Here is an 18,307-nt window from a genome sequence, read left to right as displayed (position 1 = left end):
ACCGTATAGGGAAGTCATTTTTATTAGCTCTTCCTTCAGCCCCAGTGATCTGGGGAAGGCGCTTAGCTGTGGCCCGGGCCGACAGAAGCAAGATGGCTTTATCCTGAGACCTCACCCCTCCATCCCCCTTACCTGTGCTCTTCCCTTTCTGTCCTCTGCTGTCTTCCCGCTGAAACCTTTCAGGTTTCAGCTCGGCACCTGACTTTTCTGTGGAGCTGACTTTCCCCGGCAAACGAGCCCCCAGCCTCACTTCTCTCCTGCACCCTCACCTTATTCTGGGTGTAACTCCACTATAGCCATGATTTCGGTGAATTCTAACAGTTCCGTTAGACTGTGAACTCCTCGGGAGTCGGGCATGTGTGCATGTGTGTGTCTGTGTGAACGCATGCCTGTGTCGACTTGTGCGGGCGTGTTCGTATGTGATTGTGTGGTTGTGTGTTTTTACGTGTATGTCTCGTGTGTGTGTGTGTGTGTGTGTGTGTGTGTGTGTGTGTGTACATAGGTGTATTTTGTCTCGATATCCCACGTCCGGCAGAACACCCGTCGCATAGGAGCCAAGGACTGGGGAAGGCGGTTTTAACTCTTGAAAGAAGGGGTCAAAGAAGACCAGACGGAAGGAGAAGGAGCTGTAGAGATAAAAGTGATAGCTCAGCCTTTGTAACAGGAGCTAGGATGGCTTCGTCGTGCCCGTGGCTCCCCGAGGACGGATGGTGTGTGGAGAACTGAAGGCATTGGCCCTGCTGGAGCTGACTCTTCCCCAGAGTGAGATCCCTTGGTCCCCGGGCAGGTCGGCTGCTGAGGTCTTTGCTTTTGTAGTAGCTCATGGTGAACATGTGTTTCCAGTGGACACATTCACTCATTTTGCCTCTGTCATTCTTCTACCCCCCAGGCAAATTTCTCTTCACATGATAATTACCTTATTCGGAGTCCTCCAACATGTCATGGGGTTTGGTGGCTGCTCAAGTTGCATTTGGCCTTCCTCACGTCAGCACCACTGAGTTGAGTTTCTCCACCTGGGTAGAAAGAAGAACTGTGATGGCAATTAACCTTTCGTGACACCGAGCGGGCAGAACAGAGGGATATGGGGGCAAAATAGGTGGGCTTAGAGAAAGAAACTGTGGTTCCTTGGGAAAAAGCAACCATTTAGAAGAAAAGAAAAAGCAAGCGATCCATCCACTGTGTTATTAAATATATTATAAAACTTTCTGATTTCAAACTCATTCTTCTTTTAGCTGTCCTTAGTTCATTCACTCACTCACGCATCTTTTTTTTCCCCTAGACTTCCATGGTGCACAGCCCACAGTTTGTAGGAAAAAGGCCCACAGACTTAGGATTCAGAAATGAGACATCGCCATGCCTAAGAACTGCATTGCCGGTAAGGGGGCGAACATGCCCCCCAGCCAGCTCCCCACACATTGAAAGGTCAGGCTTTCATTTACACCCGAGGAAAACTCAGGACCCCTTCTAAGATTTGCCTTGTGATCCCTGGCAAAGAGGATTGTTGAGACCCTTGGGCAGGGGAGGTGGGGCGGAAGTTTCCCCCGCCCCCACCAGGGGAGAAGCTGGGGGACCTTGGGGCCGGGAGCCAAACTTCAGAAAAGATATTTGGAAAGAATACTGACGACACGTATTTCAGAGAGAACACCGTGTTTATCTCAGAAAATGTGTAGGGTCATGACAGCTTACAGCATTTGCTCAGGGGAGTACAAGGAGGAAAGTCTTGAGAGAAGTCTTAATGTTTGTCCCGGAGAATCAAACATTGCGACGTTCAGCATCTGTTTTTGGGCGCGGTATTTTTAAACTTTCAGAATGCGCGACGCCAAGGTCTGAAGTCACAGAGGGGCCGACTTCCTGGCGGCGTGCTCCCGTTCCGTGCGGACACTGAGGGTGACCGCAGTGTGCTCTCCGTCCTCCGGGTGCTGCGCGTCGTGTGGGGGAGACAGAGAAGCCAGCGGATGGCTCCCACGGTGGGCGGGAAGGGGTGAGGGGTGAGGAGGAGCGATAGGAATCGCCCCTGGGGACGGTGCTCAGCAGGGAATCGTTCGCCGTGGCTGAGGGCTTTGGGATATTTGCACGGACGAGGCGGCAGCTGAGCTGTGGATTCCTGGACAAGTAGCTTTGTTCCGGTATAATGGGGTGGGAAGGTGGCTCCAGTGGAAACAAGGCACATGGAAGGGCAGAGCCTCGTCTCTGGGGCTGGCATGTCAGTGCCCATGAGGAGTTTGGAGGGGCAGGCGTGGGACGGCCTGGCGCAGAGTCTGGGGGGGTGCGGTGTGGAGGCCTCAGGAGGCCAAGCCAGGGATTCTGGATCGATCCTTACAGTCACGCCAGTGCAACTGACGATCTCTTTACCTGCCCACTTTCCTGTTCCTTCCCCGCCCGAGTGCCTGTGGGGTTTACTGTCCCCGTTACTGTCAAAGCCGTTGGCTTCCGTCGTCTGCCGTGGCTGCCACGACAAAGTGCCACGACCTTGGCGGCTTTCTTATTGTCTCTCGGTTCTGGAAACCAGCAGTCTGAGGTCAGTGCGTGGGTGGGGCGTGAGAGAGAATCTCTTCCAGGTTTCCCTCCTAGCTTCTGCTGGCTTTCTGGCAACCTTTGGTCTTCACTGGCTTACGGACACTGAACCTCTTGCCTCTTTCATCCTCACGTGGTCTGTGTGTGTCTGTTTTCAAATGTCTCCGTTTGTAAGGATACAGGTGATGTTGGCTAAGAACCAAGCTAATGACTTTATCTTAACTAATTACATCGTATTTCCAAATAGGGTCACTGGCAAGGGTACTGGGGGAGAGGACGCCCACATAACCCGGAGGGACACGATCTCATAACACCTTCCCAGCACCAAGGGCCCGTGGGAGGAGAGAGAGCAAGGAAGATGGAGGGGAAACGGGTCGACTGTGGCGTCTGGGAGTGCAGCTGGCCACACCGAGGGTTTCCCAGGGCGTTCGGCCGTCTTCTCAAACTAGGTCGTGAGCTCCGCGTCGCTGCGAAAGTCATCCTGTCACTTCGACATCTCCTGTCGAGGGGTCGTCTGCAATTTGCTTTGCCATGAACTTCTTTCCAGATAGCTTGAGGTAAAAGGCAAATGAGTTCTGCTCAGCAATCCCAGGGCTCCCCAAAGGTGGAACCCTTAGCTAGAAAATACTGTATCGTGTGCCCTCTGTTGTGTTATCAACTCTTTCTGGTGGGCGTGGACCTTTGGACGTGGCGAGAAAGAGCCGAGGGTCTGAGTTAGACACACAGGCGAGGCAGACCTTGGACACAGCCTAGATCCGAGAGCAACAGTGTCCGTGTGTCTTGAAGCTTAGGTTTCTTCCAGGAAGAAACAGGGAAGAATTCAAAAGTGAGCCCCAGAGCCGCACGCTCTTTGTGTAAATCTCCTTCTGCATGCCCGTAACCACCTCACAACCAGAAAGACAGAGAGTCACACGAGACACAAGAGCACAGAGGACCAGCACAGCCGCTCGCCTGGGTCGGGACCCAGCCCCTGACTCAGCGACTGAATCTGCAACGGCCCACGGTCGGGGCATAGAGTTCACAGCGTATGTTCCTGGCATCCCTTGCAGCTAGGATGCCGGCCTGTGACACTTCAGCGTGAGTGACGCATGGAAAATGAGACTGGCAGTTGGTGGTCGCCACGTGTTTGGATTTTGGAGCCCGCCGCGTTGGACTCCGGACGTGCCGGGGGCCTTGGATGCTCAGGGCATGGACGATGAGAAATGAGGTCAAGTTCTTAGTGTTCCGTTGAACCTCAGTGCTCGGGAAGCAGCCGTGGGGGCTGTTTTCACATCTGGCCAGACCTGCAGCTTATATTTCGAGTGACACTTCTGGACACTGAGCATCTAGTCTGCTTCTTCATCTCCCTCTAAGCTAACCTTTTAAGAATGTCCTTTTCCACTTAAATTAGGTGAAGCGGACTCTATTGTTCGTAACCGGAAACCATGACTAGCACAATGTGTGCTTAAAATTCTTTGTGCTAAAAATATGGACAAAAAAGGAAGGAATGAGGGAAGGAAGGAAGGAGGGAGGGAGGAAGGAAGGAAGGAAGGAGGGAGGGAAGGAGGGAGGGAGGTAGGGAAGAAAGAAAGGAAGGAGGAAAGGAAGGAAGGAAGGAAGGAAGGAAGGAAGGAAGGAAGGAGGGAGGAGGGAGGAAGGAAGGAAGGAAGGAAGGAAGGAAGGAAGGAAGGAGGGAAGGAGGGAGGGAGGGAAAGAGGGAGGAAGGGAGGGAGGGAAGGAAGGAAGGAAGGAAGGAGGGAAGGAGGGAGGGAAGGAAGGAAGGAAGGAAGGAGGGAAGGAGGGAGGGAGGGAAGGAAGGAAGGAAGGAAGGAGGGAAGGAGGGAGGGAGGGAAGGAAGGAAGGAAGGAAGGAGGGAAGGAGGGAGGGAGGGAAGGAGGGAGGGAGGGAGGGAAGGAAGGAAGGAGGGAGGGAAGGAGGGAAGGAGGGAGGGAGGGAGGGAAGGAAGGAAGGAAAGGCTGACCAGTGGATTGGGAATCTGGTGGTTCTGGTTTTAGGACCAGGTGATGACTAGACCAGTCATTTCCCACTCCTGATCTCCAGAGAATTCACCCTATTATGGGTAGGTCTTAAAAGTCCCTTCGGGTTTAAACATCCTTTAAAACAGTGCAGTCCTTCAGTGTTTATATAGTTCTTACTTGTTTTGGTTTTTTTTTTTTTTTGCCATGAAATGAGTAGAATAAGATAAGATTTAGATCGGACCACAGTCACTGATTTGAATCTATTTAACAAAAAAATCCCAATGTGCTTTCTTCTTGCTTCGGGAAACTGGAGGCGGTTTCATCCACGGCAGAGCTGAGGCTCGGGGGACAGGTGGGGCTGCAGCCGGCAGCTTTGTCCAGGATCCTGCTTACCTGGGGGAAGGCTTCTCCTTGGCTGGCAAGTTTTGCACCACGAAGCAGCACATTTCCATTTTTCACTGTGCAGCATAAAAGTCTATGAAATGAAAATATAAAGGAGCCATTTCTCAAAATCCCCAGCGTGGTCGAACCAGTGAACAGTGCTTGGGCACATTTGTTCTTATTAGGCATTGAAATGGCGGAAACCAGTGATGGTCATTTTATCAACCCAGCAGGTCCAAACTCATCAGGGTGGAAAAACACTTTGTGATATTTCCTTAAAGAAGACGGCATGGCGTGGCCCTCTTGATGCTGTGGGGTGTGTGTCAAGACATGGCCTCCTGGTTAAGTGTCTTTCTCTTCAGCTTAAGGCATCGTCTTCCGGCCTGTGGATTCGACACCCTTGTTTCATGGAGAGAGGTGGCCATGGGAGCTGGCACCCTTGTTTGTCACGAGGGACTTCCTCGTTTCCAAATTCTTCTCCCTACCGGACAGGAGGGCAGTGGGGGGCTGCAGCTGGGGTTCCGGTTGTGACAGTTAATTTTATGTCATTTTGGCTAATGGTTCCCAGTTGCGTGGTCCAACACTAGTCCAGATGTCGCCGTGAGGGTATTTTTTAAGATACGGTAGACGTGCATCTCAGTAGACTTTGGATAAAGCAGACTGCCTTCCGTAAGGTGAGTGGGCTTCATCCGATCACTTGAAGGTCTTCAGAGCAAAGACCGAAGTTCCCCCAAAGGAGGGGATTCTCTAAACTGCAGCACAGAAACCTGGTCTCAGTTCCCAGCCTGCTGCCCTGTGGGACTCAGTCCGAAGGCTGCACCAGCTCCAGCTCTCGCCTTACAGCTACAGACTCCAGACTTGCCAGCGCCCACCCGAGTCTCCCGAGCCAGTTCCTTAGAATAGCTCTCTAACTCTCTACCTCTTTGTCTCTGTCTCTCTCTCTGTCTCTTTCTTTACATCCATCCATCCATCCATCCATCCATCCATCCATCCATCCATCTCTCTCTCTCTATCTATATAATTTCTCTCTCTCTCTCTCTCTCCTTCTCTATCTCTATCTCTATCTCTATCTATACAACTTTATGTATCTGTATCTATCGTATTGCCTCTGTTTCTCTGGAGAACTCTCCTGACTACTATACCAGCCCCGTTTGCCTTTTCTTCCCCACTGATAGTGTTTTCTCTGTATTGTTGATCATTTTTAAGATAAATTCCTGGAAGCGATATTGTTTGGCCTTTGTACAGGTCTCCCTGAGCACTTTACAAAGCTCCCTGTGCTGTAAACCAGCCCGGTCACCGCGGCTGTTGCTGGGCGGTGCTTCAGGTTGCCGGAGGCCGCAGTGCGGACGCCTGGCCACGGGGAGGGCGTGAGGAAGGCCGGCACGCCCGGAGGCCTGTGCAGTGTGCCCACTCACCCAGCCACTGTGGTCGTGGCCCTGCCGGCTTGCCCTGCCCCCTCCCACCGCTGATGCTGGCCCGGCTTCCGTCTCCTCCCTCACACCGTCTGGCCGAAATCTCTTCCTCCCCTTTGTTCCGTTGACCAGAAAACTGTCACGTGCTCGCCGGTCCCTGGGCCGTAGCAGGGGTTCTGAGCTCAGAGACTGAGCGTGTGGCCTCCCATCTCATTCTTCCACCAATGCCGTGAAGTAGGTCTTAATTATCTTCATAGATGAATATATGGGTACTAAGGGCAGGAACTGGGATTGGATCTATGCGCCTCCCAAAGCTGCTTCTTTCTACTGCAATAGAGAATCAGTAGTCTAGCAGACAAAAATGCCTTGGTACAAACATTGTAATTAAAGTCAAGACGAACTGATCCATATAAGAGACAGATAAATGCTGGAAGGGTTCAAAAGAAAAAGGAAAACCTTATGTAGATGGGCACATTTGAACTTGACCTTAATTCCATTGCATTGAGAGAAGAAAATATGTTTTTCCTCCTAGTCTGAGGTCTTAGGTAAAATTAGGGGTAGAGAGCGGGGTGGGGGGGGCGGGACATCAAACCAGAATATGTTGGGTCAAATTTGGGAGGTGAACGACACTCTTTTCTTAAGAGAAGAAGCTGACGTCGGACTGGGCAAGGGGTAGGCCAAGTACAGCTTTTGCTTTAGGCCACCTCTCTGGAGGGACCCAGATGTTACTGTGTTAAGTGGCGACTTTAGGGACAGGTCCATCATGGGCCCAAGGAAATGTGTACAACAGATCCATCATCCCTTCAATTGGGTTCGTTCTCTTGGCTCTCAAAATCACCTGGTGCCAGTTCCATGTGGTGATGGAGGAGCTAATCAAATAGGGTCTGGGTGCCCCCTCTGCCCAGCACAGTCCTGTGAGGGAAGAATCGTTCCTCCACAGTACTCTTCAGAGAGGTTTGGAGGACCGAGGACTAGTGAACCAACAGCACCGAAAGGCCCGGGCAGTTTGTGTGTGGACGGCAGTTCCCAGCAGCCACGCCTGCTGACCATGGCCTCCAGGAAATGCTTCTCTGGTTGACAGGAGCCAATGGGACGTTTCTCATTGGACGTTTCTCGTTGGAGCACCACGATGGGACAGCAAGATGTGTTTCCGTGGGCCTAGCCCAGGCTGTAGAACACAGAAGGGCTTAGGAAGCGTCTGCAGGATTTAGGAAGCAGTGGCTACGTGGGTACAAGCTGAGCTCCCTGTTGCATGGTTTTGAAGCGTTTCATTTTTAAACGCGTCTCAGCACGTGTGTTCACGCTGGAACGAGGCGCGGTTAAAGACCATCCGGCTCAGCCTCAGAGTGTCCGCTTTCATTGGCATTTGTAAAGCACTCCCCTGGTGGTTCTGAAATGCTGTCCGGACTGAGCAGCGCTTGGATGCAATCCAGGCTGAGCCCTCTCAGCTCACGGATGAGGAAACGGAGGCCCAGCCAGGCGGGCCCTGGCGAGGAAGCCACCTGTCACGAAGTGCGACGCGGAAGGTCCGCTCGGCTGCTTTGGGCACCTCTTTCGTTTCGTGTTCCTCTCTCCTTTCTCCGCGTGTGTGGGGAGAGGTGGAATTGAACGTGGACCTGTGGTCAGGACCAAATCCTTGCCCCCGACCACCCCCTTCCTTCGCTGGGCCCTCTGTGACCCTGTGGCTACCTCCTGCCCCCTTCCTGTTTCCCAAGTGACTTGGGTTCCATTTTTGTTTTAACCGATATCATGTCCCTTCTGGCATGTCATGTCTATTTTTCCCGTTCTTTCTCCTGGAAGCAAATGGGAAAGATTTACGGCCCCTTGTAATACCCCAGCCTTGTTTAGAAACTGCCCGTGATTGATTAAGTAATAAAAATGCTTTTAAGACAGGGAGGTAAATCTCCCTGCTAATTGCTCTGTGCTTTACATCAGAGCCTTGCCGCCCCGCCTACCGCTCTCTGGAGCTGGACAGCTTCGTCATCTCCATCACCCTGAAGAGTCACACCGGAGTCGTTGTCTGCAGCTTCTTTTCCAGGACCGAGACTGTTAAAAGACACACAGACAGGTAATTAACGGGCCAGTAAACACAACCCGCCAAGCCGTTGGAAGCGAGAGAGCAGATCCCTTCTTCCCTCCCAGCGTGAGTTCCGGCACTCGTCTGTGATGTGGACCGGAGCCAAGCCCGGCTGGAGGAGTCATCCAGAGGGGAGGGAGGGGGCTCCTCAGCCTCCATCCGCCCCTGCCCTCTTTCTAGCACAAAATAGTCTGGGTAAGAACATAAAAGATGGATAGAGTACAAGTCAGACACGCTGGCTTTGGGCCAGGAGGAGATGGACCTTGCGTCCCACTGGGGAAGACACTTTCTTGGACGTGGCAAGAAGGCACAGGAAGCATCGGGCATTTGGTCCAGTGAGCCTGGTTAGCTGGTTGACCAGCTGGGCCTTGATGGAATCCGGTGATGCAGCCAACAGCAGATTCATCCTCGGTCTCCATCAGCAGAGTCAGTGGACTTTGATACAGCTCCCTGCAGCTTTCAAAACTTCCCACAAGCCCGTGGGGGGCTCTCCTTGATTAAAAGCTGGGACGTGCAGCCCCACCTCCCACCGTCGTAGATGGGGAGAGAAGCTAGAGAATGAGCTAGTCACCGATGGCCAGTACTTTAATCACTAGTGTCTATGTAGTGAAACCAGCATAAAAACCCTAGTTGGCGGGTTTGGGGAGCTTTGGAGGACACATCTATGTGCTGGGGTGGTAATGTACCCCAGCTCTGTGGGGACAGAAACTCCTGTGCTCAGGACTCTTCTAAGACCTTGTGATATGTGTCTCTTCATGTGGCTGTTCATTCACATCCTTTATAAGAAGCAACTAACAGGAAGGAAAGGAAAGCGTTTAAGGGAGTTTCGTGAACCGTTCGAGCACATTCTCGAACCTGAAAAGGGGGCTTGTGGGAATGCCCTGATTCTGTGGCCAAGTCAGAAAGACATGTGGGCAGCCTGGGGACTGAGCCCCGTGACTGGCATCCGAAATGAGGGCAGTCCTGTGGGACGGAGCCCGACACCCTGTGGAGTCTACACCAGCTCCGGGTACCTCGTGTCAGAGTCGAACTCTAGGGCACCCAGTTAGTGTCCGGAGAGCTGGAGAGTCGGTCGGCGTGAGGGAAAACTCCACGCATTTGGTTTCAGATGTGTCGCGCGTGGGTCCATAGAGCCCCGAAGAGTTTCTGAGTGTTAGGGGAGAATTATCGTAGGGACGCTTGGCCCGGAAAACACTTCTCGTCCCACTCAGAGCCAAAGTCATTTGAATGTCCCCGCCCACCACTTTTTCGTAGTGACAGCTTTTGCAAGGCACGTTAGATCCAATCATCCAGCATCTTCTGCCAGCATAGATGTTAGTGATAGCAACTGATGGGGAAAAAAAAAAAAAAAAAAAAAAAACGATGAGAGGAGGAATTTGTATTTGGTCCACAGACGAACCCAGCAGATCCCTGAGCACTCTAAAAATGCTTGAAAAATTTTGTGCGGTTACCAGCATTTTTCTGAGAAGGATCGATCTACTCCCTTCATCGGTTTCAAGGATTCATAATCCAAAAATAATTTTAAGAATCTAGCCCGAAGTTGCATTAAAACTACATGAGAAAGGCGACAGAAGAATTAATTCCGATGCAGGATCAGGGTGGTCTTCCCCGAGGAAATGTCCCTTGGTCTTGAGTGGAGAATGACTTGTCCAGGAGGCACAGGAGGGGGGATTCCAGCAGAGGGGTCTCATGTGCACAAGTTTAAAGTCCTGTGAAAGCATGACTTACCTGTGGACCAGAAAGAAAGCAGGCTGGAGCAGAGTACACTGAGGAAAATGTACCTGGGAAGGGAGGCTGGGGCCCCCTTACTGGGGATGTCCTTGGGTGCAGGCTGGGGAGTTTGGGCTTTGAGGTCAAGTCAAGTCCTTGGACACTAACTGTCTCTTTGCATCAGGGTTCTGTTTGGAAGAGGGAAGCGTGCAGTTCTTCCCAGGAGGCCGAGGGGCATGAGAAAGGCCAATGCGTGGGCTGCTCGCAGAGGTGGTTTGAATAAGTTGAGCCCAGAGGGCGTGCTGGGTTTTGAAAGCTTTCTCTCTTCCACGTTGTAGCTTTCGGCATCTAGTTGTGTCAGCGTATAAGAGTTTAAAAGAAACGATATTCCTAATGCACAGAAGTCAGTGATATTTTTCTGCTCCCCGTGCATGAAGTATGCAGAAGATTAGTCCCTGAAGGTGTGTACACAGATTGAATAATTCACAGCAAATATTTTTAACATTCACTTTGGTAAATGGTGGCCTACCGAAGGTATGGAAGCAGGGAAATGACATGATTTGACTTGTGAATCCTCGTTCCATAAGAATTAGTGTTATCATTAGTGCCCTTGGCTTGATCGTGATGCCCTTGAGGGGACAGGATGGAGCCTTCTTGGCCTTTGCGTCCCTGACACAGAGCAAGCAAGTGCTGCTTGCTTACTTGGTACTCGACAAATCTCGTGTGAAGGAATCAATGAGTGAACGAAGCAGTGAACGTGAAGGCAAGGCCGCAAGGGTGCGCGGGAATGGGGTTGGAGTCAGAGGTTGTAAATTGGAAGCTGGAAGGGCCGAGTGTCAGGGGAAGAGGCCAGAGGACGTCAAAGACTGTGGGGGTGTGGGCATGAATTGTAGAAATGGGCTGTGGGAAGGGGGTAAAACGGGGGGGGGGGGCGCGGGATATGTCGTGCGAGCAAGGTGGGCGCGTATTTCTGCGGTCTTGAGGGGGCCATGTGTGGCTTTCGAGCACTAGAAATGTGGCTAAAGTGACCGAGGACTTGAATTTTCAGTCTAAAAAAAATCGTGATCAAATCGAAATAGGCACACGTGTCTAGTGGCTGCCGTATTGGATTGATACTCCATCGTCTCAAAACTATGAGGGAAGGTTTTGCGGGTCCAGGAAAAACGAGAGAGAAAGGGGAGGGAAGCCTAGTAGCTGTGCCCCGTGGTGGTTCTGAAGACGACCGGAGCAGCAGGAAGTTGTGACGTGGAGTCCCAGGTTTGGTCTGCTCTCGTAGGCGCATGTTCGATGGAGAAGAAAGAAAACCACGGTGTCTGAGAGACCGTCTTTCATCTCCTGACCTATTTGGCCAACTTGCACCTGGAGTCATTTATTCATGAGTTTTATGATCAAAAATCATGTCAAGGACCAGACATGCTCTCTGTGTTTTGGGCACCTGTCCTGGTCCAGGTGAGAATGCTCTTCATTCCTCCTCCCAACCCTCCACGCGGAGGTGCGTGGATGAGGCGTCACTGGGGAGGGAAGTAGCCTAAGGCAGAGAACTCAATCTGGGCTTTTCACGAGCACTTGTAGCAAATTAACCTGAATTTGCTCCGGCAGGGGGAGGGCTCTATTTTGCTGGCATCGTGCACTTGTAATAAAAGTGCCCCTTTCAATAAAAATCAATGACAACTCTAAATACATAATGTTGCAACACGAATAAAATGTGCTGTGCATTAAATCCAACGTTACTAAGCAATCGGGACGATTTATAGTGTGCATTTCAGGCCTAATCATGCTTCCAATGGTGAGTAAAATGGCCTCCAACAGCTGTCAGATGGTGTGAAAGGAACACAGACATGGGGTAAATAAAACTCAGGCGAACCCCGAACGTTCTCGTTCAGCCAGGAGACCAGCCCTGGCCTGCAGATATTTGCACTAAATTGTTCGCCCTTCTTCCCTCCATTTCTCTCTCTCTCCTTCCCTCTATCCCATCTTCCTTCTTACCATGTGCATAGAATTTAAGGAATGCAAAACAAATTGAAGGCATCTCTTACTACTTTCTAGGGGCTTAAAGGATCACCGTGGATATTAAACATTAACTACACGTCTGATACAGTTGATCACTGGCTTCCTCGCATTTCAAGGACGTGGGTCCGTAATTTATTGTGTGTGTCATTTCCTCTACTGAATTGCCTTGCCTCTCCTTTAAGAAAACGCCTACCTATCCTTCAAGACCCAAATCAGCTGTTACCTTCCCTACGGAGCCGTCTTCGAGCCCTCCAGGCAGAGTCCACAACCATGTCCTCTTTCCTCCCATACTGTTTTTTTTTTATTTTCCCCCATTTTCCAATTACGGCGATTATCCCGTGGCGCAATTCCTTGTCTTCGCTTCTGTGACTTCCACGGTGAGCACTTCGGAGGGCAGGAATCCGACGTGCAGAGTTCTGCGTCCTCGGTGTCTCTCACTTCACCAAGCACGTGGAAGGTGCACGGCTAATATATGGTGTTTTTTTTTTTTTTTTTTTCAAATGGGTCTGATAACAAATGCAAGGCCGTGTCCACGTGGCTGCCGATGGTGCTGCGGAGTTAGGAGGAAAGGTGTGGGTCAGTTAAGCACCTTTAAATGTCTTTGTTACGCGGAGTGTAGTAAAGGTCGACCTCCGTCAGCCAAGCTCCGACACCTTTACACCTGGCTTCCAAGCTCACTGGGCTTGACTTCCGCTAGCTGGCAGGTGGGGGGAACCTGGAGGGCTGCTAGGTGGTGGTGGGAGGGAGAAGTGCCCAGCGCTTTAGCTCACCATCCATTGTCTATAGCTGAGTCACACGACCACACACCCAGTTGCAAGAGAGGCTGAGAACCCTAGTTCCGCCGTGCGCCCAGAGAAGTAACTTCCACGCCCATGGAGCCAGTTTGCAGATAGGCAGGGCCTCAAATTCCTGTCCAAACATTTACCCCTGATGCTCGGACACACTGATTTTCTTGATTTTCCCTCTTTACAGTTGCTGTTTCCTCTGCCCAGAATTTGCCCCTCACCCCACCCCACCCCGGTATCCTTTGATCTATTTCAAGCAGCTACACTTCTCCCCACCAGTTACTCTGTCGCCTGTTACCTGGCTCCTTTTCTTTGGAGCACCTGGTTCTCACTGAAGTTATAGTGTATTTCCCTCCACGAGGTTGTAAGTTCCCTGAGGGCGCCGCCCCGGCTTGCGATAGACGGTGTCTGTTCCAGGTTACAGCCCGAGGCTCAGTCCCAGGGGCCAGGTGCTCAGGTGTCTCTGCCGGGCAGCCTGATGGCCCCATTATCTTTCACAGTGTTGAATCCCAAAGAAGATTCTCCCGCCTTCTACTGGCTTTAAAGAACAACTTGGCATGGGGTGTAGATGAAGCAGCCTGGATGTGGAAGAAGCATCCACCGCATCCCACACACCACACCTGTGGAAGACTATGCGTTCTACAAAAACAGCCTTTAATGAACCCTGTCCCCGAGTGGTCGCATTGAAAGCTGAGGTGACTTTGGAGTCCAGTCGTTTTCCAGTTTGCGTGGCCTTGGGCAGGTGGTTCCGTGGATGCGTTTCCGTCAAACGGGCATGACAGCACAGGTGAGATCACCTGCAGGACGCAGCGGGACGATGCCTCCCGTGCACTAGGAGCTCGGCGTCGACCTTCCCTTCACTGTCTCTTCTCCTTCCTCCTTTTTCTTCTGCGTTATTCTTTTTCTTCCTCTTAATTTTTTTTTTTTTTAACAGCAAGGGTCTTTCATAAATACTCCATAAGTTTCGGTTCTTTGCTCTCTCTTCCCGCCCACCGGAACTCACAGACCCTTCCCCACTTACAGGAGTCTCTTGATGGCCCTGTTGAGATCCCTCCCCGTCCAGAACTTCCAGAGTAGACTCACTTTCCTGAGAGATGGCAGATTTCTAGCACATGTAGTTAATAGGTTAGTAGGTTTCAGGGGACCTGACTTGGCCCATATTTGGAATATCATAATGACTTTCGCTTTAATTGGTTTTCTCTCCTTTGGGGGCCATGGGGACACCGTTTCCTCAAATTCTCAGTAGGACCTATGTTTAAACCACGGCATTCTGCTTCAGCCAGTGTGGACGTGAGAGGTCCTTCCAGGACGAACACAGATCTCTGTTCTTTCCCACAAGTCGGGGAGCGCACAGGGGGCTCCCACAGGCCTGCCGACGTGCGAAGCCAGTCCCTGGAGAATCATCGGCATTCGCTGCGTTAGTTTAGTTAGGCCTCCGTGCCAGTGTGGCACTCTCGGAAACACAAACACTGTGTGGACAGAAGGACTAGACATTTGAATCTACTTAGCTTGGTTTCGACGAATTATGAAGCGATGGTCATGTACAGCCCTCTGGGGAGTGACGTGAAGGCTTCGATGCTTTCCGAATTCCATCCAAGGACCGAAGGGGACACAGGCATCCGTATTGGTCCTCGGGCGAGCATCTTGACAGTGATGCCTTCTTTGCCTTGGCATCCCAGGACCTATCATTGCACCTCGGATGCCTGACTGATACTTGTCGAACTAGAATGAGAAATTCCCAGGGCTTTGAATAAAATTGGAAAGGTCTTCCTGATATCAAAGAACACAGGTGGACAACACGTTAGATTTATTTTCTCTACTCCGTCTTGGTTTGTGTTGGAATCTCTCCTTTTTGTGCCAATTGTACCTAGGTCTGTATTATTTGAGTGAAACGGAGAGGGAGGAGGGGAAAGGGGGCAAAAACTCACGTTGTCTTTGGGTTTTGAGGGCCTGCATTTCCGGGCACTTTTACAAACATCGCTCTCGTTGCTCTCATCTATAGGTGTGAAAAGCTAAACCCAGAGAGGTTAAGAAACACGTCAAGTCCACACAGCTGAGGCAGCATTGAAACCGCGGCTACTTCTCTCTGAAACTGATGTTTTTTTTTCAGTAAATCCGTAATAGGGCAAGGCGGGGATGGCGGGAATTGTGGGCTGAATGGGGCCGGCCGCTCAGATCTTGCATGCCAGCCGGGCTGGGGAGCTTTGGGAACGCTTCGGTGCTCTCCCGAACGAGCTCTTACCGCTCTGCTCCCTGCCTCCGCCCAGTGGCCTCGGCCATGCACACGTAAGGTTGTGGAAGGCGAGGGTGGGCTCGAGCTTTTTAAATTCCCAAGGGCGCTGCGCTCCCACAGCTAAGGAACTGAACTGGCAATTGGTTCGCTCGCACGTAGAGACCCAGGTCTCAAGAGGTCCCTGCTTTTCTTAGTCCCAGGAGAATGTAATTCTATCGTGATGAGGAGAGGGGGAGACGTAGCGTCCTCTCTTTCCTGGGCAGTTGCTCACAGGGGGTGATGGTGACTCAGGGAAAGCACGTTCTAGCTGTGTGCGGCCTCTGGTTTTTAGCTCCCCAGTGACTGGAGAGTCCCCGTCTGTTCTCGTGGCCGGTTCCTCCAAACCTCTGGACCAGAGGTCCTGACAGCCCTCAGCCACAGGAAGTCATGTGACCCTCGGCGATTGTTTTTGCTATTCCCTCAACCCTCTCTGGGCCCTGAGGATAAACCCTGGCCTATCCCATAGGCCACTCCCTGGATGCAAAACTTGGTCCTTTTAGGTCGATGGGTGTCTCGTGGGGAAGCACATGGATTTGGGAGTTAGATGGATCTGGTTTTGAATCCAGTCGCGATGATGTTTTACAATGGACCCGAGATGTCTGAGTGTCGAGGTCTTCGTCTGGGAAGCGGAGGGCATGATTCTGCCCGGCAGAGTCGCGACATCGTGTGTCACGTGCCCAACACTTAGAGCAGCAGGGTAGGCCTTTGGCCAGTATGATAGTTTCTGGAACACCAGAAGCCCAGGCTCTGAGGTCGGATGGGCCCATTTCAAATTCTGAAGCTGTTTTTGTCCACCTGCGTTAGCGCAAATAAGTGTCTTAACCTCGCCGACTCTCAAATCCCTTACCTGTAATGTAGCAGTGACTTGTAAACCTACCCAGTAATAACCGCCTTCGAGGGTGCGTGTGAAGCTTTAACGAAATACTGCGTGAGAAGGGTCAGCACAGAACTCGGTGTACAGAAGGCAGTCGATCAATGTGAATTCGTTATGTTAGTGTTATTGTTGTCACTGTCGCAAGTGTTGCTAAGGGCGAGAGTGACAGTGCTGGGCTGTGGGCCACGGAGGGCTCCGGGCTGAGTCCCGTCGCCTCTCCAGAGGGAGCTGCCCCCCCCCACCCCACCCCACCCCTCTCCTGGAGGGAGTTTGCAGCCAGTGACCGGTCCATGTGGAGGCACAAAGCCCACCCCCCTCGGTCACCTGCGACAGCTCCGCAGGGCCCTCCCGGCTCCAGTGTGCCCTCTGTTGTAACTTCAGCACGAGCGAGCATCGTTCTCGCTCTGCCCGGTCCCTCGCCCCTTACCGTCACCAGGGACAGATCCTCTCCTCGGCCAGACCCGTCTGAACGCACTTCCCAGCACGGCCTCAGCGTCCAGCCTCCTGTGTTGTGCGTTTGTCCAATTCTGGCTAGACTCCTGCTAAGTGGGTTTAGCCAGAATCTTCCATCCCCAATATATGATCACTCTTGATATCCGATGAGGTTCTCACCCTCCAGTGTCCCCCCCGGTGACATCTGGTCACCCCGGCCTGCCTTCGGCAAGACCCCTGCTTAGGTCAGTTTGGCCAGGGTGTCCCCTTACCCCCAGTATTTCCGCTGACCCCTCCCTGCCCCTTGGCAATAAAGGCCTCACTTTTCCTTGTTTCCGGAGCTGAGCCTGATCCATCCCCTACCCTACGGCGAAGCCTGCCGCAGCAGCCACCTTCACACAAAGCCTCCTTACTGTTCTTTAACACGCATCATGAAGAGTGTTTTCTTTAATAGCATGTCCTCCAGAGTGCTTGCAATAAGCCTCCTGCGTGAAAACCTTAGAATCTTTTTTGTTGTTGTTGTTCCAAGAAACCCAGCCTAATAGACTTATTTCATTCAATATTCGATTCTTCTTTACAACAGAGTAAACGCAACCCCCACACTTCCTGAGACAGGGAACTCTCTCTCCCATCTCTCAGACCCGAACTCCTTTGCAGACAGTTCTAATAATTAGAACGTTCTTAAAAACAATATCCAATGCTCATGCGGCTCTCTATTATTTACAAAACATCTCCGTACATCTTATTCTTCTTTCGACGTTTCTCTTGAGCCCCACAAAAGCTTGCTAAGGCAAATCTTAATGATATCCCCATATCGTAGAACAACAACTCCAGGAAAATCAAAGAAACCAAGCAATTTACCCAAGATTACTTAAGAGGGTGCATTTAGAGGCATATAACCGAATAGCCCCACTGATAATTTATTTAGCCAACACGTAACTTTAATCTCCTTCATTATGCCACTGCGATCACCACTCCTTAGCCTTTTAATGGGTCACTTGACACTTTTACATCTCCTATGTGTCAAATTCCTTACCTGTAATGTAGCAGGTAACGAATCCTCAGGAGATCATTTGAATGTAGGGCGTCTCACTCATAGATCTTGGAAACAGGGTTCAGCCTCTGACGTCCCAACTTCGCAGCCCATGGATGTTTTGGTACAGCATACCATCAATTTTTTTTGTTTGTTTGTTTTGTTTTGTTTTTAATTCCAGTCTATGTCTTATTTCTGGGTCATACCACAAAAGTAGAAAATCTGCCTTGCATATGACAACTTTTTAGCTTTTCCAAGCCACCTGCCCCTGTACCTTTTTTGCCCTACATCTTTCCTTATGGATTTTGCGTCACATCGTAACTTATAATAATAAATATATATTTAGTTTTCGGACCCATTTCCGGCTTAGCTTCTAAAACCCTTGGAATTTCTTAAGTGATAAGAACCATGAAACTGTCTTTTATTTTCTCAAGGCGACTTTTGGACCCCATTTAAGGGTCAGGGCCAGTTGCCAGGATGAGCGGTCATGTGATTAGGGGGTTGGAACTCTTAGTCCCACCCCCCTATCTCCGAGACAGGGAGACGGGCTGGCAATGGGATCAGTCACCGGTAGCTAATGATTTAATGGATCACGCCTAGGTAAAGCCCCCAAGGGACGGGGTTTGGGGCGCTTCTGGGTTGGGGAACGCCTGGAGGCAGGGGGAGACTGGCGCTCCCAGAGGCCATTGTGTTTCCGGTCCCCCTCCCCATGCGTTGCCCTATGCCTCTCTTCCATCTCGCTCTTCCTGAGTTACTAAACCCGTTGATAATACGCCGTGACCTGTCGAGCACATCGTTTCTCTGAGCTCAGCAAATCAGTCGGACCCCAGGAGGGGGTTATTGGATACC

General features: G+C 51.3%; 1 long non-coding RNA gene across 1 annotated transcript; it reads right to left on the bottom strand.

Annotated features, from left to right (window-relative positions):
- Positions 1 to 935: 935 nt before the first annotated feature.
- On the bottom strand, positions 936 to 17,835 carry LOC107514188. The gene is made up of 3 exons (XR_001597720.2): positions 17,462 to 17,835; positions 8,221 to 8,311; positions 936 to 1,013 (listed from the first exon to the last, which is right to left on the bottom strand). It is a non-coding gene; the product is annotated as an uncharacterized LOC107514188 (long non-coding RNA).
- Positions 17,836 to 18,307: the final 472 nt, after the last annotated feature.

The sequence above is a fragment of the Rousettus aegyptiacus genome, unplaced genomic scaffold (assembly GCF_014176215.1).
Source record: "Rousettus aegyptiacus isolate mRouAeg1 unplaced genomic scaffold, mRouAeg1.p scaffold_m13_p_14, whole genome shotgun sequence".
Classification (NCBI taxonomy): Eukaryota; Metazoa; Chordata; class Mammalia; order Chiroptera; family Pteropodidae; genus Rousettus; species Rousettus aegyptiacus.
This window is presented reverse-complemented; position numbering and strand designations above follow the sequence as displayed.